Raw genomic sequence first — 17,992 nt, 5'->3', positions numbered from 1 at the left:
CTTCAGGGATGGGGACTCCACCACCTCCCTGGGCAGCTTGTTCCAGTCCCTGGCCACTCTGGCAGCAAAGAAATTTTTCCTCATTTCCAACCTAAACCTCCCCTGGCACAATTTCAGGCCATTTCCTCCTATTCTATGGGTTCTGTCAGAAGTGGGAGAGCTCAGCTCTCCCTTGTCCATCTTGGTGGCTGGCCCCAGCCCCACCAGAGAGCAGAGCTGGGGACATGCTGGGGTTGTTCTGCTGCCTGGCTGCTGCTGGACATGGGCATGGCCAGTCTGTGGCTGCTGGTGCGGGGGCCGTGCTGGCTGTTGCAACACAGGAGGAGGCTCTGAGCTGTGTTTGCTTGTCTGGGACAGTGTGTCACTGTCACCCGAGCCCAGGTTGCATCATGTTGGTGGAGAGGGGGGAGTGGTGCCCAGCCTTCATCCTCCCCCCTTGCCCAGCCTTCATCCTCCCCCCTTGCCCAGGCTTCATCTTCCCCCCGTGGCCAGAAGCAGCCTTTGGCTTGGTGGAACTCAAGGGCAGGGGACAGGCAAGGAAGGGGAGAGGACAGCTGCAGGAGAACTTAAGGAGCATCAGTGAAGCTGAAGAGTTCATTGCCTGCTCGAAAAAAATCTGGGGGCTGGAAGCACCATGAGGTGCTGGAGGAAGAGGCTCAGGGCTGGGGACTGAAGGTGTGAGTGGCTGTTCATTAACACAGCCTGACTCACCCACACAGTGCTGCTGGCAGAGGGATGCTGGTGAGACCCCTCCTGACCACGAAATCCCAGAGGAAATGTCACTGGGGATGTCAGCATCTCCCAGGGGAGAGGAGTGGTGAGCCCCAGACCCTCCCAGGCTGCCCTGGGATGCTGCCAGTGCCCTGCCTCTTCCCCAGGTCTGGCAGAAAAAGGAATTCAAACATCCTCTTTGCAGGACAGCCAGAGGTCTCCAGTGGGATGTGGTGGATGGGGACTGTTCCCTCTCTCCCACATCCCAGGGGGTGGGGGCTGTGGTGGGAAGCTGGTGGGGCTGGTTTCCAGCACCTGGAACATGCTCTGCTGGCACCAAGATTTGGCTAAAATGCCAGGAGCAGCTTGCCTGAGTCAGCTTTCCAAAGAGGTCTGAGGTCCCCAGCACCTCTTCCTGTGCACCAGGGAGTCACAGGACTGCTGCCGCCTTCCCTCAGCCACCGCAGTGATGCTGGCACAGCACTGACCCAGCCCTGCATGCGGCCATGGAGGGGTCTGTGGGCATGGTGCTGGGCAGTGCATGAAGTGAATTTGAGGTTGTCCATCCACCACCAGCAGGGAGAGGTGGCTTTGTCCCTGCTATGCTCTGACTTCATGAGAAGGGACATCACCATCCTCTGAGGTCAGCCTGGAGGCTGGGGAACAAGCCAGGCTCTGGACAGCAGTGGGGTCAGGGATACCTGGAGAGGACCTGGACCTTGGGGAGGGGTAGTTTGAGGACAGCAAAGGAAATCAAGAGATAGGGGCAGGAAATAACAAATGTGAGTCAGCTGAGAAGTACCCAGGGCAAGGGCAGCTTGGGAGAGCTAATCTGCAGGAGATAAAGCTGCCAGGGATGGAGGAGCCTCCAGGATGAGCTCATGGAAAGAGAGAGTCAAGGCACAGGGCTGTCTGAGACTCCAATGGCCAGCATGGTCCTTTGCATCACCCCTGGGTGCTGGAGTGTAGTGTGGGACTCTGCACCCAACCTTAGGGGCTCTGCACCCAACCTTAGGGGCTCTGCACCCAACCTTAGGGGCTCTGCACAGGCTGTAGGTTTCAGGATGGGTTTCACAGCCTCCAAAGGCTTCCATGAAATCCTGCCCTGGGTGTTTATCCCCTGGCAGACAGGAGTAGCTGCGGTGCAGCCTGTCTGCTTTTAGTCTGGTGGAGATCAAGCTCTCCAGGGCCTAATGGCAATTCTTTTGGCAAGCGTTCAGCAGCCCTTAATCCATCTTATCTCCATGCTGAAAGGATGGATTGGGCTCCTCTCCAAGCGCTCCATGGGGAGCAGGGGCGGCGGTGAGCGCCCCGGGTGTGCCCTACATACGGAGCTGCTGCTTGGGGGGCTGGGGGAGAGGCAGCACTGCAGCACGGCCTGCAGCGCTTCCCTCTGACCTGCAGGACCCTCCCCCTGGGCATCCAGATGTTGGTCCCAACTTCTCTTAGGATTTACCTGGGGATGATCCAAGGGTGGCCTCTTGGCTCGTGGGGTAGGGCTGGGGACGATGTGGTCTTGCTCATCCCCTTGCAAAGGCTGTGCTACCTGCACTGCTTCCTGTCCTGCCTGCCCTGCCAGCACCACTGCCTGTCCTGTCTGCCCTGCCTGCCCTGCCAGCCCTGCCAGCACCACTGCCTGTCCTGTCTGCCCTGCCAGCGCCACTGCCTGTCCTGTCTGCCCTGCCTGCCCTGCCAGCCCTGCCAGCACCACTGCCTGTCCTGCCTGTCCTGCCAGCCCTGCCAACACCACTGCCTGCCCTGCCTGCCCTGCTGCCTGTCCTGCCTGCCCTCCAGCACTGCTGCCTGCCCTGCCCACCTGGCAGCCAGCAGTGTCCCTGCTCCCATGGTCCTGGGGTGCCAGGACTCCTGAGTGATGCAGAGGACATCCAGGTCGTGTGGGATGGTCCCAGCACACTGCCTGCTGCCTGGCTGTCAGGCACAGGGACTCTGAAGTTGCCTTTTGCAAACCTGTCCTGACACTGCTAATAATAATCGTGTTAATTAGGGAGCTCTGCCAGCCCTGCCTGATTCGTTTGGTCAGTTCTGGGGGAGTGTTGTCAGGGTAATGTAAATGAGGGCTGGCATTCACCTCCCCAGCAGCCGTCTGGAGTGCTTGAGCTGTGTCTGAGGAGCTTGCTGCGCACCAGGGTGACCCAGTCAGAGCTGGCACCATGGGCAAGGGCACTGCTCAGCTCAGCCCCACCTAGACATTTGCCTGAGGAACCTCGGCTCAGACCCCACTGAGCAGGATGGCTGCTGGCACCTGCCTGAACCATGGGTACTCAAAGGTTGCCTGCCCCCAGCCCGACAGCTGTCCCTGGCATTTAGATGGCTGCCCCTCACCATGGCATCTTGCCTTCTCTGAGTCCCTTCCCTGTGACATCAGAGGACAGTGAAACCATCTGCGGCCTTTGCAGAGCCTGCAGTTTCTCACTTTCCTGCATCAAACTGCTGGCAGAGTCTTGGGGGCTCAATTTCTTGTCAGCCATGGTACCCTCAGGTAACAGATGGCCTAGAGGCTCACTGGCTCACATGCCCACTCAGCAGGGGGCAAGGCATAGCACTGGGATAGGGTCTCTCTGAGTCTGCCAGAGGGGACTGAGATCCATCGGAGCCAGTCTGCAGGACGGTGGCATAGCCCCTGTGGCATCATTTGTCCCATCCTGGGTGTGCAAATGCCTCTGTTGGGAGGTTTCCTTCCTTGCCACAGCACAGCAGAAGCAGTGATGGCCTCACTGTGGGGCCCTTCCAGCTGGCAGCCGTGGGTGTTGCCAAGGGGCCCATCACCACTGGATTGCCCTCCTGGCAAAGGAGGTGAGGGGTGGGTGGTGCCACAGCTCAGCATTGCTGCTTGCTGCTGTCCTTGCTCTGTTCTTTGCCCTGTGTTGAGCTGGGCCAGAAATGCTCTGGGTGCTGCCAGGGGGGCATCCTGGCAAACAAATCCACTCCATGGCACTGGCCCCCAGCCTGTCTCTGTGCTGTGTCACAGAGGCTCTGTGGGGATCTCAGGTGGCCCTCCTGGCACATTAGGTCCTGGGGGTTTCTGCTGGGAGACTGAATCATAGAATCCCAGAATGGTTTGGGTGGAAGGGACCTCCAAAGCTCATCCAGTCCAACCCCTCTGCAGTCAGCAGGGACATCCTCTACTGGATCAGGTTGCCCAGAGCCCTGTCCAGCCTCATCTTGAACATCTCCAGGGATGGGGCCTGGGCAACATGTTGCAGTGTTCCACCACCCTCATGGTGCAGAACTTGTTCCTCACATCCAATCTAGATCTGCAGCTCCTTAATTTCAAACCATTTCCCCTCGTCCTGTCCCTGCAGGCCTTTGCAAACAGTTCCTCTGCAGCCTTCTTGCAGCCCTTCCAGGTACTGGCAGGCTGCTATTAGGTCTCCCTGGAGCCTTCTCTTCTCCAAGCTGAACACCCCCAGCTCCCTCAGCCTGCCCTCATAGCAGAGCTGCTCCAACCCCTGATCATTTTGGTGTCCCTCCTCAGGATCCTCTCCATCAGGTCCATGTCCTTCCTGTGCTGAGGGCTCCAGATCTGGATGCAGCCCTGCAGGTGAGCTGTGTCGTGTTCCTCTCCTTGGCCCCCAAACCTCCCTTTTTTCTTCTGGAAGAAGAGAGGAAGCAATCGAGGAAGAGTGAACCGGGAAGCAGAAACCCAAGCTGCCATTTTTCAGCTATCAGGTGGTGCAGGGCCTGCCCATCTCTCTCTGCTCCAGCCCTGTCCCTTGGCTCCAGGCCACCCTGGTGTCTCTTGCTGGTGGCACAGCCCCACGCTGGCACCGGCCCCTCTGGGAGTTGCATCAGCAGCTGAACTCTGGAGCACGATGTCTGCAGAGCAACAAATTACTAAAATTGGTAGAAAGATCTGAGCCTGAGCCAAGATTAATTTTTAATTGCTTCTAATTTCATTCTCTGGGCCAGGCTTGCCCCAGCGGGCAGCGAGGTCACGCTGCAGGTTCAGCTCTGGTTGCCCACGGGCAGTGCTGCCACCTGCCTGGCCCTGACCCCCTGGGCTCTGGCTGTGCCCTGCCACCAGCAGCAGCTCTGCTGTGGCTCTGCGCCCCTGCCACAGCTGGGGATCCTGGCTCAGCAGGATTCCTCCCTCCCTGCTGCCCAGGCCCCCACCTGGCTCTGGATGCCCTGGCAGCCCTGATTGTTCCCCTGTGGCAGAGGAGGTTGTGCACCTTGCTGAGCCCCATGGGCAGGGACCTGGCTCTTCAGCTTTTGCTTTCCTGCATTCAGAAGAGGATCTGCTGCTAAATCCCAAGCAGCTTGTGGCATTCCTGAGTCCATTCCTACTGCTGCATCCTCCTCTTTCCCATCCCACCCTGCAGCCTCCCTATTCCCACCCCATCCCATTCCATCCCATCCCATCCCTGCAGCATGCTCTTTCACATCCCCTCCTTTCCCTGCAGCCTCCCTTCCCATCCCATCCCATCCCTGCATCATGCTCTTTCACATCCCCTCCTTTCCCTGCAGCCTCCCTTCCCATCCCAGGGACAAGGCAACTGAGCAGGAGTGTTTGTGGCATTGCAGACACCCGGGGAGGCTGAGAGTCTCCACTTGCACCCCCTGGAAGCATCTCCCCTGCTGAATCTCCCTGAGCTCCTTCCTGATTGGGAGGCTGCATTCCTGGGGTGGTTCACGGCTGTCAGAGAGTGAAAATTGTCTGTTCCTGGCTCTGAGCCTCTGGAACCTTCCACAGAATCCCCAAACATGCTGTGCTTGTGCTGACAAAGCAAACAGCTCCTCAAATGACAAAGGTCAGGGCTCCTCTTTTTGACAGCTATTTTTGCACCACGTACTGAAGTCCAAGGCCAAAGGAGTGCAGATCCCAGCACAACTCCACCTCTTGCACCAGCTCAGGGTATTAGAAGGATTTGGGGACAGAAGAAGAAACCATCCCAGGACAGAAGATGGGAAAACGGAGTCCCTCCCACCCTCTTTTCCCACTGATGTCCCCCCAGAATCATCCCAAGGTGCTCCAGGCAGTTGGCTGCCAACACTGCATGGTTGTGTGGACAAGCATGGCCCAGGCCCCCTGGCAGCACATCTGGGATTCCCCAAGCCCTGAGGCCATGGTGATGGTCACCCCCAGAAAGTGCCAGCAGCTCCCAGCCCTGCAGGGCTGCCCATGTGTCACCAGAGTCTGTGAACGCTCAGCTGCTGCACCCAGATGGGGCTGGGCACTTCCCAGGACACTCGCAGAGCTGGAGGAGAGCACTGAGAGGGCTGAGCCTGGTGGTGGTGGGGCCACAGCTGCTGACACAACCCCTCAACAGCCCCAACACGAAGGCAAAGCCTCTCTCTTGGCACAGAGTGCTTGAAGCATCCTTGGGTGCCAGGAAGGCATCTGGCCCTGCTGCAAGGCTACGTTCTGATGATACTGAGCTTTCTGCAGAGCCCTGGGTGAGGCTGGGCTTGAGGTGTCCCTGGGAGCCACACACCAGGAGGAGGAACCAGCCCTGGTGAGCTTCCTCTTGTTGGTGCAGAGAAAATCCTGCTGAGAGCAGAGCTCGTCAGCAATGTGTGCCAGGGAGGGTTGCCCTGCCCTGCCCTTCTGTGCCACCTGCCATTCATTCCTGCAGGGTTAAATAGAGAGCCTCCTGAATGTGTCACCTGGAGGCTATCTCCAGCTCTGCCCTTGCCCAGGGGTGTGGGTGCTGGGTAAGGGTGGCACACTCCCATCACTTCCTCTGCACCCTGCTCTTGGCCTCTCCAGAGGGTTTCTCTCAAAGGGAGCTGGTTCCTGGCTGGGGGGGGGGGTCACTGGGGTGGGTTTGGCAATGGGCAGGCAGCAGAAGCAAACTCCAAAGCCGCCCCTGGCTGCTGGCACTTCCCAGCACAAACCCTGGTGCTGGGCTGAAGTGAAGGAGCTCCATGGTCACCACCAGCCACAGTGCTCATGGCATCCTTGGCCACTCAGTTTGATGAGAAATGTTCCATTTTGGATTCCTTTGGAAACAGTTGGGAGGATTTTCTTGGCCCATGCTCAGGATTTACCTTTTCTCTGTGCTTTGCAACAGGGCAGCAATTTCCAGGCACCCCTGGGTCTCACAGGTGGGTTCTTGGCACAGGGATGTTTTTCACTCTAGACAGCTGATCAGTTCCATGTGGTTGGAGGATCCCCAGATGCCAAACCCAGGCAGTTCCAAGGGCACATAGTCAGTGCCAGGCAGGTGAAGTGGTCCAACATCAGCATCTGGGCTCAAAGCTCGGATGCAGTCTTGGAACTACTTCATCTTTGTTACCATCTGCTGAGCAAAGTCCTGCAAATAGGAACATCAGACAGGAAGAGCTCCACACCAGCTCTGTTTCTAACAAATGGAAACTAAACAGAGGTTGCTCTGTCCAAGCCCTGCCCAAGCATAACATCCTCATGCTGCTTGAGCATGGCCAGCAGGTCCAGAGAGGTGATTCTGCCACTCTGCTCTGGGGACACCTCACCTGCAGTGCTGTGTGCAGCTCTGGGGCCCTCAACACAGGAAGGACCTGGACCTGATGGAGAGGGTCCAGAGAAAGTCAAAAAGATGATCAGAGGGCTGGAGAAACTTTGCAATGAGGACAGGTTGGGAGAGTTGGGGCTGTTCAACCTGGAGAAGAGAGGGCTCCAGGGAGACCTCAGAGCTGCATTTCAATATCTGCAGGAGACCTCCAGGTAGACTGGGGAGGGACTGCTCAGAAGGGCTGTGGGGAAAGGCCAAGGGGCAGTGGTTTGAAACTGGAGCAGGGCAGAGTTAGATTGGACATCAGGAGGAAGTCCTGCACAGGGAGGATGAGGAGACACTGGAACAGGTTGCCCAGGGAGGTGGTTGAGGCTCCACCCCTGAGACATTCAAGCTCAGCCTTGCTGTGTCCCTGGGCAGCCTGCTCTAGTTGGAAGTGTCCCTGCTGACGGCAGGGGGTTCCACAAGACCTCTAAGAGTCCCTTCCAACCTGATCCATTCTGTAATTCTGTGCCCTTCTTTGGGCTCTGCAAGAGGACTTAAAAAAAAGCTGCATGTGGGATGCCTCAGCCATGGGAGCTTCAGGTGCTGGGTGGTGGTATCTGGGTGCAGGATGCCCCAGGGAGGTACCTGCAGGTGCTGTGTGCTGGGGCAGCTCTGCTTGGAAAGCAAATCCTGCAGCAGGGCCATGGCTGCTGTGTGCTGGGGACAGCTCAGATCCACCTCACAGGCAGCAAAATGCTCATTGCACAGCCAAGGAAACTGAGAAGCAGCAGAGGTCACTGGCACAGCTGGGGAAAGCGGCAGGGCTGGGAATGGGGGCAGCTCCCACCGCCTGGTTCCCTGGGGCTCTGGAGGCCTCTCCCAGTCCCTTAAGCTCCAAACCAGCACTGCCATTTCTGCAGAGAGGCAGCTGGGAAAGGGCTGCTGCAGCATTTGATGCTTTGCAGCACTTTCATTTTGCTTCTTTGCAAGTTCTCACTGCAGTAAACAGCAAGCTGTGGGGTTTTGAATCTCTCAGTGCCTCAGCATCCTATGGGGTGGAAAAATCCAGAGTCAGTGTTAAATTTCAGACAAATCCTGGCTAAAGGTTAAGATCTGTTTAGATCTCCTATTAGAAAATGTTTTCAACAGCTTGGGGGTTGTCATTTCTTTTTGGCCCCCACCCCACAAAGCCTGTGCTGTCCCTTCCCCTCACCTGCTCAATGTGACCTGCATCAGGAGATAACTTCCCAGCCACTTCCCAGCTGCATTCCAGGGGCGGTGTTCCTGGGCATCCTGATAAGTAGCTGAGCTCACAGTTTGGATCCAGGTGGGCTGAGGAATGTCACTACTACCTTGCCTGCTCCCCTGAGGTATGGCTGTGCCTCTCCCTGTGCTTTGGCCAACAGAGCTGGAGGAGGAGTCCAAGCAGCGCTCTGTGAGCTGAGCAGAAAGGCTCTGGGGAGAAGCTTGATCCCAAGCTGAAGTTTCCAGGCCTGTTCCCAACAGCCTGCGGCATTGGCTGGGTGAGGAGTGTCTGCCCTAGCACTCCCCTGTCTAAAGTCCTGCAGCTCTCTCCTGATGGGGTTAGAAGCCAGCAGGTCCCTTCCCGTGTGGCAAAAGCAGCCGTGGCTCCATGGGGATGCAGGACCCCGCTGAGCCCTCCCAGGACGTGGCTGCTGCTGGCTGTGGGTGCAGCACAGCCCAAACTGGCAGCAGCATTGTCCTGGCCCTGGCTGAGGCCAGCCCTGTGCTTCAGCCTGCCTCCAAGCAGCTCACAAGGACAGCCCCTTGCTGTGAGAGTGTCCTGCATGGCCTGCCCCTGTCCCACCCAGCACCGGGGAAAACGGCACAGTGGGAAACAACCTGCTGAGCAAAGCAGGAGAGGAAGGCAGTGCAAGGGAGAGCTCAGGAGGCCAAGCAGCACTCACCCAGCACTCACCTAGAAAGGTGTTGGACAGAAACTTAAGTCTCCAGGGGCCAAGGTGGCCCCCATCCTGCACAGCCCCCCATCCTGCACAGCCCCCATCCTGCACAGCCCCCATCCTGCACAGCCCCCCATCCTGTACAGACCCCATCCTGCACAGCCCCCCATCCTGCACAGCCCCCATCCTGCACAGCCCCCCATCCTGCACAGCCCCCATCCTGCACAGATCCCATCCTGCACAGATCCCATCCTGCACAGCCCCCATCCTGCACAGCCCCCCATCTTGCACAGCCCCCATCCTGCACAGCCCCCCATCCTGTACAGCCCCCATCCTGCACAGCCCCCATCCTGCACAGCCCCCCATCCTGCACAGCCCCCATCCTGCACAGCCCCCCATCCTGCACAGCCCCCCATCCTGCACAGATCCCATCCTGCACAGCCCCCATCCTGCACAGACCCCATCATGCACAGACCCCATCCTGCACAGACCCCCATCCTGCACAGCCCCCCATCCTGCACAGCCCCCATCCTGCACAGCCCCCATCCTGCACAGATCCCATCCTGCACAGCCCCCATCCTCCACAGCCCCCATCCTGCACAGCCCCCATCCTGCACAGCCCCCATCCTGCACAGCTAACCATCCTGCACAGCCCCCCATCCTGCACAGCCCCCCATCCTGCACAGCCCCCATCCTGCACAGCTAACCATCCTGTACAGCCCCCATCCTGCACAGCCCCCCATCCTGCACAGCCCCCATCCTGCACAGCCCCCATCCTGCACAGCCCCCCATCCTGCACAGCCCCCATCCTGCACAGATCCCATCCTGCACAGCCCCCATCCTGCACAGCCCCCATCCTGCACAGATCCCATCCTGCACAGATCCCATCCTGCACAGCCCCCATCCTGCACAGCCCCCCATCTTGCACAGCCCCCATCCTGCACAGCCCCCATCCTGCACAGCCCCCCATCCTGCACAGCCCCCATCCTGCACAGCCCCCCATCCTGCACAGCCCCCCATCCTGCACAGATCCCATCCTGCACAGCCCCCATCCTGCACAGACCCCATCATGCACAGACCCCATCCTGCACAGCCCCCCATCCTGCACAGCCCCCCATCCTGCACAGCCCCCATCCTGCACAGCCCCCATCCTGCACAGATCCCATCCTGCACAGATCCCATCCTGCACAGCCCCCATACTGCACAGCCCCCATCCTGCACAGCCCCCATCCTGCACAGACCCCATCCTGCACAGCCCCCATCCTCCACAGCCCCCATCCTGTACAGACCCCATCCTGCACAGCCCCCATCCTCCACAGCCCCCATCCTGTACAGCCCCCATCCTGCACAGCCCCCATCCTGCACAGCCCCCATCCTGCACAGCTAACCATCCTGCACAGCCCCCCATCCTGCACAGCCCCCCATCCTGCACAGCCCCCATCCTGCACAGCTAACCATCCTGCACAGCCCCCATCCTGCACAGCCCCCATCCTGCACAGCCCCCATCCTGCACATTCCCCATCCTCACAGCCCCCATCCTGCACAGCCCCCATCCTGCACAGCCCCCATCCTGCACATTCCCCATCCTCACAGCCCCCATCCTGCACATTCCCCATCCTGCACAGCCCCCATCCTGCACAGATCCCATCCTGCACAGACCCCCATCCTGCACAGCCCCCATCCTGCACACACCCCATCCTGCACAGACCCCCATCCTGCACAGACCCCATCCTGCACAGCCCCCCATCCTGCACAGCCCCCATCCTGCACAGATCCCATCCTGCACAGCCCCCATCCTGCACAGCCCCCATCCTGCACAGATCCCATCCTGCACAGACCCCATCCTGCACAGCCCCCATCCTGCACCGCCCCCATCCTGCACAGACCCCATCCTGCACAGCCCCCATCCTGCACAGTTAACCATCCTGCACAGCCCCCCATCCTGCACAGCCCCCATCCTGCACAGCTAACCATCCTGCACAGCCCCCATCCTGCACAGACCCCATCCTGCACAGTCCCCATCCTGCACAGCCCCCATCCTGCACATTCCCCATCCTCACAGCCCCCATCCTGCACAGCCCCCATCCTGCACAGCTAACCATCCTGCACAGCCCCCATCCTGCACAGACCCCATCCTGCACAGCTAACCATCCTGCACAGCCCCCATCCTGCACAGACCCCATCCTGCACAGTCCCCATCCTGCACAGCCCCCATCCTGCACATTCCCCATCCTCACAGCCCCCATCCTGCACAGCCCCCATCCTGCATAGCCCCCATCATGCACAGCCCCCATCCTGCACATTCCCCCATCCTGCACAGACCCCATCCTGCACATTCCCCATCCTGCACAGCCCCCATCCTGCACAATCCCCATCCTGCACAGACCCCCATCCTCCACATACCCCATCCTGCACAGACCCCATCCTGTACAGCCCCCTTCCTGCACAGCTATCCATCCTGCACAGTCCCCCATTCTGCACAGACCCCATCCTGCACAGACCCCCATCCTGCATGTCATGGGGTGGCTAAAACCCTCCCTGGGCATCAGAAGTGACCCTGAACTTTATCACATGGTGCAAGCCAAAAAAGCCATTTGTGCTGCATCAGGAGATCCAGCCCATGAGGGTTTGTGGCTGCAGGATGGAGAGGTCATGGTCAGCAGCAGATGCTGACTGATAAGTGCTGAGTGGTGCCAGTAATGCCTCCATCCCCATGCAAGCAGGGGATGGGCAGCAGGAGTGGTGACCACAGATGCTCTGCTCACACTCACCTCAGAGGCTCTCAGCTTCCAGCATCTCTGAGCATCTCCTTCCAGAAACTGGAGGAACTGCCACCCCTGTGCCCACCAAAGGCTATTCCAAAGCCACTCTGTCACTAGCCAAAGGCTGCTAATAAAAGGGAAACCACATTGGTCTGCCAGCAGGTCTAGGGAGGGTTTTCTCTCCCTCCACTCTGCCCTGGTGAGGCCACATCTGGAGCACTGGGTCCAGTTCTGGGCTCCCCAGTTCAAGAGAAACAGGGAACTACTGGAGAGCATCCAGTGGAGGCTACAAAGCTGCTGAGGGGCCTGGAGCATCTCCATGACTAGGAAAGGCTGAGAGCCCTGGGGCTGTTGAGCTTGGAGAAGAGCAGCCCCAGAGGGGATCTGATTGATGTTTACCAATACCTTAAGGATGGGTGTCAAGAAGGGGCCAGGCTGGGCCAGGCTCTTCAGTGGTGCCCAGGGACAGGGCAAGGGACAATAGACACAAACAAGAACCAAGGAGGTTCAAACTGAACAGGAGGAGAAACTTTGTTGTGAGGGTGCTGGAGGCCTGGAACAGGCTGCCTAGAGAGGTTGTGAAGTCTCCTTCTCTGGAGATTTTGAGCCCCACCTGAATGTGTTCCTGTGTGACCTGCCCTGGGTGACCCTGCTCTGACAATGGGGTTGGACTCAATGATCTCCACAGGTCTCTTCCAACTCATATCCTTCTGTGATGCTGTGATTCTGTCTCACAGGGGTAATGGAGCCCAGCTCTGGTTTTTGTGGCCTGGCCCTTCCCTCGGTGTCTCTGGAGCAAACCGAGCTTGCCAAGGGACAGCCTCAACGCCCTGGGGCCCTGGAGCTCCCTGCGCTGAGGAGCTGCAGGCTCAGCCCTGGCGAGCCCCCAGCGCAAGGCTGACGTTGTTTAAATCGGGGGATGGCTGTGAAAATAAGGATCGGGTTTCCCAGCCTGCCAAGCCTCCCACGTTAACCCCAGCCCGACGGTTTCCTGCCTTCTGGCATCTGTGACCTTTCGCACAGTAACCCCAGCCCCCTGCGACGGCAGCAGCCACAAAGGAGGCTGGAGCCTTGCATAACCCTCCTGCAGCCCTGCAGTGAAACGAGGAGGCTGCTTGGACCAGGTTCATGGACCTTTTATGTTGGCTTTTGAAGCATGACAATAGGCTTCCCTGCTCCAGGACAGTGCCTGGGATCTCCTAGGGGTCAGAGGAACCCCAGAGTAGCTGTGACCCTCACCCCATCCCCCAGAGCCCATAGGGGACATTGCAGCCCTGGTACCCATAGCTTCTCCTCTCTCTTGAGCTGGCAGTGGTTTACCCAGTGCTGCTCTGTGCCAGCAGAGAAAGCCAGAGGAGAAGAAGTGGGAATGGAACTTGGGTGACATGGCAGAGCTTCCAGTGCAGCTGGTCCTCACTAAGGCTGCAACAGCTTCCCCCATTTCTGACTCACTCCACTTGGAAATTCCTCGCTGCTCGAGAAGCAGCATCATGACAAGCAGAAGCTTTTGCAAACTCACTGACAGGGAGGAGGCTCTGCCCCTGGCCCTGGGGAAGGACGAGGCTGGTGCTCAGGCAGCCTGTGTCACCAGTTCCCATGGGGCCATGAGGGTTGGAGTACAACCAGCCTGGCCATCAAGCAGGTGCAGGTGGGCTGCAGGAGCCAGGCTGGTCCCTTGCTGCCTTGTGCCCAGGCCAGGAGTCACACAGCCCCTCTCTGGAGCAGGGACTGAGCAGGTGTCTGGTCCAGTGATGCTCCTGCTTGGGAAGAGTGGGAATGATGACCCCCAGCATGAGGGGGTGGCAGCAGGCAGAACCGTTTGGTAGCAGGGCTGGGCCTTGTGGCTGGAGGGTGGAAAACTCACTGCCTGGAGCAGGGCTGAGCAAGGACCAAGAGAAGTCCCTGCTGCAGCCAGGAATGCTGCCAGGGCCTGAGTGAGACGTGCTGCTGTGCTCAGCCAGGGGCTGCTAGGAAATCCCTTTGGATCTCCTGGCCTTGCTGAATCAGAGCTGTGGAAAACTCAGACTCAGTGCTGCAGTGGTGACGACACTGCTCACATCTGCCCCACTCCCCTCTCCTGGAGCCTCCTTATGTTTGCCATTCACGACAATAAAAGTGCGCTGTGAGCAGCCTTCCTGCAACCCAGCAGCTCCAGTCCCTGCTGGTGATGTGAGCCCAGGGCTCAGCAGCTGCAGGAATCCAGCCCAGTTCAGACTGGGGCTGAACTTTCGCACAGTGACCTGCGGGGTCAGCGTGGGAAGGAGCAGGGTGGAGAAAGGCAGAGAACAAAGACATCTAGAGCAGCAGCCTGGCACAGATGGGATGGGGATAGAGATAGGGATAGGGATAGGGATAGGGATAGGGATAGGGATAGGGATAGGGATAGGGATAGGGATAGGGATGGGGATGGGGAATAGGGATGGGGATGAGGATGGGGATAGGGATGAGGATGGGACTAGCAATGGAAATGAGGATGGAGATAGAGATGGAGATGAGGATAGGGATGGGGATAAAGATGGGGATGAGGATAGAAATGGGGATAGAGATGAGGATAAGGATAGGGATGGGGGTGTGGATGAGGATGAGGATGAAGATGGGGATGGGGATGGCGATGGGGATGGGGATGGCGATGGGGGTGTGGATGAGGATGAGGATGAAGATGGGGATGGGGATGGGGATGGGGATGAGGATGAGGATAGGGATGAGGATGAGGATGGAGATGGGGTTGGGGATGGGGATGAGGATAGGGATGAGGATGAGGATGGAGATGGGGATGGGGATGAGGATGAAGATGAGGATGGAGATGGGGATGTGCCATCAGGCAGGTGGGGCTCTTTGGAGGGGCTGCTTGTGGTGTGTGCTGGGGATTCTGCCTTTCCCAGCCAGGTGGGCTGGGGGGAGCTGCATAGCAGAGGGTATGGGGTGGGCCATGGGAATGGGTGTGGTGACTGAGATAAGGATAGGATGGGATGGGAGCGAGCCCTATTCCCACAGAGTAACTTCCCCTGGAGTCTGCTTTTCCCTCACCAGGGGATGACCCCAGCTTGGGGGACCCCAATGAAGCATTGCAGAGATGCAAGGTGAGCCCTGAGGGCCCCCATTCCCTGCTGCTCCCTGCACCGATCCAGTGTCCCAAAGGGCACAGGGTCTGCTAGGCTGAGGCAGGGTCTTTGTGGGGTCCCTTCTGGGGGTGCATTCTGCTGTGCAGGGTGAAAGGTCTTTCATCCACCCAGGAGCAAACTTCAGCCCTTCCCCAGCCCCGAGCCAAGCTGGGCAGCTGGCAAATCACAGGGATATTGGCTGCTGCCCTTGCCCATGCCAGGCAGAGCTAGGCTCCCTCCTGGCACAGAGAAGTGCCCTGAGAGATCAATCCTTGCTGGCCAGGATATTTTCAGCCCTATTTCAACTCAAGTGCCTCCAGCTCTCAGTGAGCATGATCCCATTGACCTATGGTCTGGGGTAGCCCAGGGCCTCAGGGGACTTTTCATTTATGTATATTAAAAACTTCATACTGGAGTAAACTGGAGATGTCCCAGGAGGAAAACAGAGCCAGAGGAGAACTCATGAATCATATGGCTTCTCAGCAGGCCTCAGCTGCTTGCATCACCTCTCTCCTGCCACAGCACAAACACTGCAGCTGCAGAAAACAACCAGTGGCTACATGTCTGCAACCCCAGGACGAGCTCCAGCATTGGGTAAGCAGGGAGGGAGCTGCACACAGGATTCACTCTGCCTGACGTCGTTAACCCAGAGCAGTCAGCAGCACACCAAACCCTGCTTCCCGTTTGCCTCACTGCCTGGGGGGGGGGGGGGTCCCACTGTGCAGGGCTCTTGGGATGCTGGGGGCTCCAGCTCGGGCTCTGTGGGCATGGCTCCTGCCAGCTCACTCTTTCCTGGGATGCCAAAATCCAACAGGATCGAGAGGAAAAGAGTTCTGGGGGATGACCCCACCTGGGAATGTTTGGCAGAGCTGTGGCTGCCCCTCCAGCACTCAGAGTGGGATGGGTACTCCCCTGGGGGGATGCAGATGCACAACATCTGGCCTGACCTGGGGGTGTAGGGGCCACCCAGGTGCACCTCACAGTGCCACGCAGGGCCCCTGGGCTCCTGATGTTCTGAACCTGCCAGTGACTGCTCCCCATCAGCACCCCCTCAGCACGTCCCCAGCTCCACTACAGTTACCACAGCAGAGTGAGCACAGAGGGGCCCCAGACCACGGAGGTTTGGAAAAAGCAGTGACCACAATTCACATTTTCTGTTGTTTCTTTTCCCCCTCCACTGCCTTTTTTTCTCCTCTTCTTTTTTTTTTTTTTTTCTTCCTTTTTCCTCATTTGAAAAATTCCTTCTGGCCATGAACTACAGGAGAAAGCCCCCACTGGGGGTGGCAAGAGGTGGGGGTTGGGAGGGTGCTTTTCTAAATTTCCCAAATTCCTCCTTCCCAGCTCCTACCTCTGTGAGCCCTCCCTGAACTGGGTCCTTGCCCTGAGGCCTCTCACTCCCCTGTCCTCCAGTGGCAGCCTGGGAAATGGCTGGAAATGGCCCAGAATAAGAAAGTGGAGGCTGGAGATTCCTGCAGGAGCTTCCCAAACCCTGGTAACAGAAACACCTACCCCAGTGAGGTGCTGCGCTCCTGGCAGGGGGAGTTGAGCTCTGCAGAGGGAAAGGATGGGAAATATGGAATGTTAGTTGCCTGATTGGGTACAGGGAAAATAATTTTGGCTGATGGAAGTGTGGGAGTACACGTCATGGCTCCAGCAGGGCTGACTGCCATGGGAAAGGCTGGGCTAAAAATCTGCTCTGCACAACCACGGTGAAGTGGAGCAGGGATCTGACGCAGGCTCTTGGCAGAAAATCCTTGAGGAAGAGCTGTGTGAGGTGGAAGAGCTGTGTGGGGTAGAAGATCTGGTTGAGATGGCCACTGTCCCCATGCCACCACCCTGCCTGCACCCCTGGGTGACAAGGGGACTCCTGGAAGGGTAAAGGCTGCTGCCAGGCATTTTCAGACAGCTGGTACTGGCAGAGGTAAGATGGAGGCAGAACTGAGGCTGGGAGAGGTCTGCAGGGCAGGGATGAGGCATGATGAAGACAGGGATGGGAATGGGGACTGGTGCCATGGGGACTCACTGTCAGCAAGACACATGGGCAGGGCCCAGACAGTGGTGGGAGTTAGGAATATAGCCCCAAAAGATGGGAATGGAGCTTCTTGCTTTGCGGAAGTGCTGGGGCAGCAGAAGGAAACCTCCAGCAGGGAGGGAGCAGAAGGCTCCATCTGCTCTGAACAGCCTCACAAGTGCTGTGTGAATTCCTTCATGGGAGAAATACAGAGCCTGAGAATCCCTCCAAGCCAGTGGAGGGCAAGAAGGAAGAGCTGGCACCAGGAGGCCAGGACAACTGCAAATGAAATGAGGCACATTTTTCACAGGGGGGTCACTGAAGCCTTGGAGGGGTCCACTCCTTGCCCCCTTGCAGCCTGGGAACCTTTAGAGGAGTGAATGTCCTGCTGACCCTGGTTGCAGAGGGGAGCTGACCCCAAGCATGCACCCTGCCAGGGCTGGCAGCACCCTGCAGGGCATCAGCCAGGAGCCCTGCAGCTTCAGTGTGCACCCATGGCAGGGCTGAGACCCCCAGCAGAGCCCTGAACCCACAGTGGATACTCACTCCAGGGCCCCCAGCACCCATTAGGGAGCCTGGGAGCCCTCTGCCTGTGGCACTCACACACCCCAAGGCCAGCAGCTCCCAGTGGGGCATGGCCTGGGGACAGGACACATGGTAGGGCAGAAGCCGTGGCCGGGGGCTCCACGGCAGTGGGGAACCAAGTGGCTCGGGAGAGATGAGTGCAGGGTTAGAAGCAGGGCAGGCAGCAGGGGTGGACAGGGACAGAGACGGGAATGGAGATGGGGATGGGAATGCAGACAAGGATGGGAGTGGAGATGGGAACAGGGATGAGGACAGGGATGGGAATGGGGACAGGGATGGGAATCGTAAATGGGGACTGGGATGGGGATAGGAATGAGGATGGCAAACAAGGACAGGGATAGGAATGAAAATGGGGATGAGGATGGGGACGAGGATGGAACAGGGTGTGAGGATGGGCGCGGGCAGGTCTCAGAGGCAAGGGGCCGAGGCTCCCCGGAGCCGGGGGCTGAGGGGATGCCGA

The sequence above is a fragment of the Indicator indicator genome, chromosome 36 (assembly GCF_027791375.1).
Source record: "Indicator indicator isolate 239-I01 chromosome 36, UM_Iind_1.1, whole genome shotgun sequence".
Taxonomy (NCBI): domain Eukaryota; kingdom Metazoa; phylum Chordata; class Aves; order Piciformes; family Indicatoridae; genus Indicator; species Indicator indicator.
Note: the sequence above shows the minus strand (reverse complement) of the source record.